A 6,499-nucleotide genomic window follows, 5' to 3' on the forward strand; every position below is an offset into this window, starting at 1 on the left:
TGCCACGGGGATCTCACCCCTAACCAACATCATGTTCTGATGGCATTCTTAGGTTTCCTTATGGAAAGAAAGAGAGTAAACTTCTTCTCTTGTGCAGATGTTATTACATTATACTTTCCTTCTTTTTAAGGAAAAGGATGCTGTTAATATGTTGATATCTCATGGTCTCACCTTAGTTGAGAAATGGTCGATGAGTTTGCATCTCAAATTAAACTGTGACAAAACCAAATTTTTAATTGTTTCAGCACCTAACATTGATATCTCAGATATACAGTTGAACCTCAAATGTCTCCCTGAAAATAGAAACAGAACTGAGACTATTAGGGATTATGGTGACTAGGCATCTGAACTTGGAAAATCACTGTCAAATGGTAGCCAAAAAGGCGTTTCATGTCCTTAGAAAGTTAAGGCGAATTCAGACTGCTTGTTCAATCCTTCTTTTTATCACAAATTGATTACATCATCAATATACTATATGTTGGCTGCAGTTGGTGCAAAATGTATCTGCAAAATTGATCTTGTTCAAGTCCAAATTTGAGAGAGTTACCCCACTGAATATTGCATTGTATTGGCAACTGGTGGATGCAAGAGGGATCTTCAAACTCTGTACAACGATTTATCTGGCTCTGTATGGAAATTTACCAGAAGTTTTAAACCAATGGATATTACTACCTAAACCTAGGAATAGGAGACTAGCTGGCAGTTTTTTTGATTTGTCATTTCCTTCCCCCAAAGGTATCAGATTCAGGTCACTACATGCACTGACTTTACCTTATCTTTTTGCAAAATATTGGAACCATTTACCGATTCAGATAAGGACCATGACTCATTTTGAAACTTTCTGCAAAGACGTGTTTTACAAAATGTACAATAATTAACGATTGCCAGTACTTAGCTGATATTTCAGCTGTTTCTCTCTTTGTTGTAAGTTTCACTATCTGCCTCATTTTCAAAAGAGAAGAATGTCCAAAAAGTGGCACAAGTCTGCATTTGGACATTTTTCTCACAAAAACGTCCAGTATTTTCTTTCTTTTTTTTTTTTTATTTCTTTTTATTGTAGCCAGCAGTTCAGCAACAATTACATTTTCAACAAAGTGAAACAATTCTCTCGCTACATATGTAACTAACAGAACATCAACAAAGATCTATTAAAACATACACCACACAACGATGTTCCCCCCAGTCTAGCAAATGATCAGCTGACTTGTTTTATTGTTTTTCTCCTCCCCTACTAGATATATCCCCCCATTCATCTTCCTCACGCACACCACACAAACCAACCTCAACCTCCCACTATCACTATTTTTAGACGTTTTTCTGTGAAGTCCAACGCTGCTTTTGACTCCTAACCACTACTCACTTGCCCTGTACCCTTTTATCCCCACCTCTTTAATTCCCTTACCTCTTAGTTGTTCTGTCTGTTTGCCTGTCCTATTTAGATTGTGAGCTCTTTGAGCAGGGACTGTAGCACAATAGAAGTGATAAGTAGTAGTAGAAGTACGTCCAAATCTCAAGGGGGCGTGTCAGGGATGTATTCAGGGTGGAACATGGGCGTTCCTAAGACTTACATGTTTTTCAGCCATAGTGGAACAAAACAAAAAAGTCCAGGACTAGACGTTTTGAGCTAGACCTGTTTTTACAATGAATAGCTGCAGTGGGAATTGAGCCCACTTCCCCAGGATCAAAGTCTGTTGCACTAACCACTAGGCTGTTCCTCCATTCCACACAAGAGGTACCCCGAATGACCAGATGACCACTGGAGGGAATCAGGGATCACCTCCCCTTACTCCCCCAGTGGTCACTATCCCCCTCTCACCCCCCAAAAATGTGATTACAAATATTACTTGCCAGCCTCAGATGTTATACTCAGGCCCATTAGAATAGCATGCAGGTCCCTGGAGTAGTCTAGTAGTGGTGCAGTGCACTGCAGACAGGTGGATCCAGGCTTCTACCTCCCCCCTACTTGTTACACTTGTGGAGGAAACTGTGAGCCCTCCAAAACCCACCAGAAACCCACTGTACCCACATATTGGTGCTCCCTTCACCTGTAAGGGCTATGGTAGTGGTGTACAGTTGGGGTAGTAGGTTTTGGGTGGGTTTTGGTGGGCTAAGCAGAAAAGGTAAGGGAGCAATGGTAAGATGTGTACCTGGGAGCATTTTATAAAGTCCAGTGCAGTGCCCCCAAGGATGCCTAGTTGCTTTCCTGGGATGTCACTTTTCCACTATTGTACCTGATGCCAAGCTTTCTATTTTTTTTTATAACATCTGAGCCTTGTGTCTATTGTTTACCACACTGAGGACATGTAAATGATTTCACTCCTGTGTGTATTCTCTTGTGCATTTTGAGGTTTACCTTCTGACCGAAGCTTTTACCAGACTCTATACATGCAAATGGTTTCTCTCCCATGTGGACTTTCTGATGCACTTTGAGATTTACATTACAACCAAAGCTTTTACCACACTTAGAACATGTGAATTGTTTCACTCTATTGTAGATTTTCTTGTGTATTTTGTATGTTTTGCATTTGGACGTTTTTTGTTTGAAAATGGGCCAAAAAATAAAATGTCCAAATCACAAAACGTTTTTCCAAACAGCATTCTCAAAAGGAAAAGATAGACTTTTTTTTTTTTTTTAGAAAATGACCTTTCCTGTTCTGATTTTGGACGTTTTACAAAAAACGTCCAAATTCAGACTTAGACGTCATATCCAGAAATGCCCCTTGTTCATTTGACTTGCCCAAAATCACAAGGAGCTGCAGTACGAATTGAACCCATGTTGCCAGGATCAAAGCCCGTTGCACTAACCATTAAACCACTCCTCCCTCTATTTTGTATGCTTTGCATTTGGATGTTTTTTGTTTGAAAATGGACCAAAAAATAAAATGTCCAAATCACAAAATGTTTTTCCAAACAGTATTTTCAAAAGGGAAAGAGAGACTTTTTTTTTTGGTTGAAAATGACCTTCTTTCCTGTTCTGGATTTGGACGTTTTTTGTAAAATGTCCAAATTCAGACTTAGACGTCATATCGAAAATGCCCCGCCACGTAACTTTGAAGAAGGAGACCCCCCCAGGATAGTCTGGGGGGGTTAATAACATTGACTGAGTTGTAGCAGAGGTATAGGCAAAGTATTGGACTTTCATGTAAGCCAAAGGGGGGAGGGGTATATTGGGAGAATGGGATTGAATGAGAGTGAATGACTGAGTGGAGGAAAGAGTTAAAGGTAGACAGTAAAAGGTAGCAACAGGGTATGAGAGGTGTTTGATTGAAGAGCCTAGGAGGGATTTGATTGGTGGGGTAGTGGGAAAGATTTGAGTTGAGCTAAGATGCTTTGTTGGCGGTTTTTTTGTGATTAGTTTTGGTGAGCGGGTGAGGGCGGTGGAGGTAGGCTTAGGAATTTAGAGGCAGATGCACTAAAGCTTAATGAGCCTTTAACGACCCTCCAACGAGGAAATTTTGATCCGTTGCATGCATCAAAGGGCCTTTACCGAGGAAGCTAGCAGCTAACGAAAATGGAATGCAGATGAGCAATTAGTGTACAAACCCCATTGAAACGAGATGCACTAACCTTTTCCGATTGCCTTTACGCAGGAAAAAGGCAGGAAATCTAACGAGAGTTCTGTACCTCTCATTAGGGCTGTCTGCTACAAGTTTACAAGTGAAATCTATTAAAAAAAATAACTAGGGGGGCAAAAACGCACATCAGGGGCGTCCTTTATTGACGCCCCAGGTCGCCGCTGCTCCCCTCTCCCTCAGCACCAAAAAAGAAAAAAAAATCGGGAGGGGGCAAGGGCGCTCGTCATGAGCATCCTGTAAGGACGCCTTGCCCCCCCCCCGCTGCTCCCCGCTTCCCCCCCCCCCGCACTACGTAGTTTACCTACGTCAGAGGAGGGCGGGCCCAGGAAGAAAGAAGGGACGTCTGAGGAGGCCTGCTGAATCGTCGATCAGCTGTTATTGCCCATGCAGCAGAGGTGAGAGGTGCTGCACGGGCCGGTAAGGCAAAGGGGGGGTCGTTGGAAGGGGGGAGCGGCGGCGATGACCTAAGGGGGGGCGGCGGGGGCGGGGCACAGGACTGGAGCATGGTGGGAGGTGGAGCTAGTGTGGGAGAATACACAGGAAGGGAGGAGGGCCGGCCCGGGGCTGCTAAAATTGGAGATTTTTCGTGCGGGTGGGGGTGGGGGGGGGAAGTGGAGAGCAGCGGGGAGCAGTGGGGAGCAGCGGGGAGCAGCGGGGGGGGGGGGCAAGGCGTACATACAGGACGCGCATGACGAGCGCCTTTGCCCCCTCCCGAAACACACGGGTTTGTGGGGGGTTTTTTTGTTTTGACATCTGTGACATCTTTGTGGCATGTGCAGAGCAGTCAGCATAACGCTCGGCTGCTCTGCGCATGCTTTTGGCGCTGATTAACGACGGGTTTAACGATTCTGTGATAAATCCTACTTTGCAATACCGATCCGAACATTTCTGGAGTGTTTTTGTACTGCATTCTCGTTTTTTAAAAATCGTTAAGCACTTTTAGGTTTTTTATTTTTTAACATTTGATTGATGCATCTCCCTCTTACTCCCGCCCTTCTCACCCTGTTGTGGTGTGTGTTTGTGTTCTGTCTATCTTTTGGTGGGCTGGCTTTTGTTTTTTGTGTATGACGAGTTGGCTTGGTTGGGGTTCTGGTGGGGTTTGTGGAGGGTGGGGGGGGGGGGGTCGCAGCTTTCATAGTTGGCCCAGTATATGGGAATAGCAAGGCACCAGAGGTGGCTCATTTCATGTTTTGTGGAAAGAAATGATGGAATGATAAGAGTAACTCATGGGCATCACCTCCATGAGTGAAGTGTGGCTTCATGGTACCATCAGTCACATCAAAAGAAGAGGGGATGATTTGAAAATGAAGGGAGCCAGTTTCGCTCTGAATAGTTGCAAGCCACTCTGGGGATGCCAGCATTTTAACGTTAACTTTCATTTTAAGAGTAAATTGTTCTGGTTGAAGGATCAAGTTATTTGTAAACAGATGCTGCTGTTTGTTCAATAAAGCTGCGGCCAAAGTTTATTGCCAGTTTAAGGCTGTGACTAATTTTGTGAATAGCAGTGTTAAGTTGTGTATTAATTGCTGCTTACTGAGGTGCGAATGTCAATGTTATGTACTTCTTTTCTGGATGTAAGTCGCATTGAACTCTTTATGAGAATATTGGCGACTAATAAGAAATATAGGGGTTTTTTACTAAGGTGCGCCGAAAAGTGGCCTGCGCTGGTGTAGATGCGTGTATTGGATGTGTGCAGGTCCTTTTTTCAGCGCACCTGCAAAAAAGCCTTTTTTTGGCTGAAAATGGATGTGCGTCAAAATGAAAATTGGTGTGTGTCCATTTTGGGCCTTATTGCCACCCATTTACTTAGTGATAAGGTCTCAGGCCCAAAATGGACACACACCAGTTAACCGGGCGGTAATCGTCAGTGCATGTACAATGTTGATTACCACCCAGTTAGCATTTTGCGCCAGAAAATAAAATATATTTTCCGGCGCACGTACTGGATGCACATAAAAAATGAAATTACTGCCCGGGCCACACTGTAGCCAGGTAGTAGTTCCAAATAGGCACCTACTTGGCTTAGTAAAAGGGCCCCATAGTAAAGTAAACAGGCATGTATTTTCTTTGGTTCAGATTGTACGCAGTGCTGCTGGAAATCCATTTAACCTATACATGTACTTTTTGCAAATACAAATTGCCTCTCTCTCTCTCTATATATATATATTGTCCAAAATGATCATTACGCTTAGAGAGTGCAATTCGTTTTTGATTGGACACAGTCTGCTTTTTCCATTGTTGGAATACGTCTGTGGAATGCCCTCCCTGGACAGCTTTGCTTACGCAGCAACGTGGTGCAGTTTAAAAAATTGCTAAAAACACAGCTGTTTGTTGAGGCTTTTATTTAGGCGTGATCTGTGTTTATTTTTAATATTGAAGAGCAGTATGTGTAGTTTGTAGCTAGTTTGTAATGTGTGCTATGCTTGTTATTGTTTTAAATCTTTGTTTATTTTATTGTGAATGTTTGATTTGTAAATCACCTAGGTTATAGGCGATATATACATTTTTTAAATAAATAAAATATTTACACCCATACCCCCACACACAAAACCCTAGTTGTCTTGACTGCAGCTACTCTTTCCCATCCGTGGAAAGCTGCCACCCTAGGCAACTGCCTAGTTTTCCGTGCCAGCTGGGTAGTGTAACTGCATACTCTCTTCAGTCTCTGTATCTCACTAGCCCAATGGTGAGGAGACCCAAACCTGAGGCTCTACTCTCTGGGGTAAATTCTACAAGCTGCGCTGAACAATTGGTGCAAAGCACTATTTTATAAACACTGCTGTGAGTTGAGTGCCACTTAAAACCAAGTCCTGTGCCCAAGGTTGGATGCTGGTATTTATGCCAGCTGAAACCTGGAGTGAATGCCGACACCCAACTCTTGGCATTTAGGCACAGGAATTAGTGCCATTCTATAACAACACATG

Source organism: Microcaecilia unicolor, chromosome 1, assembly GCF_901765095.1.
Source record: "Microcaecilia unicolor chromosome 1, aMicUni1.1, whole genome shotgun sequence".
Lineage (NCBI taxonomy): Eukaryota > Metazoa > Chordata > Amphibia > Gymnophiona > Siphonopidae > Microcaecilia > Microcaecilia unicolor.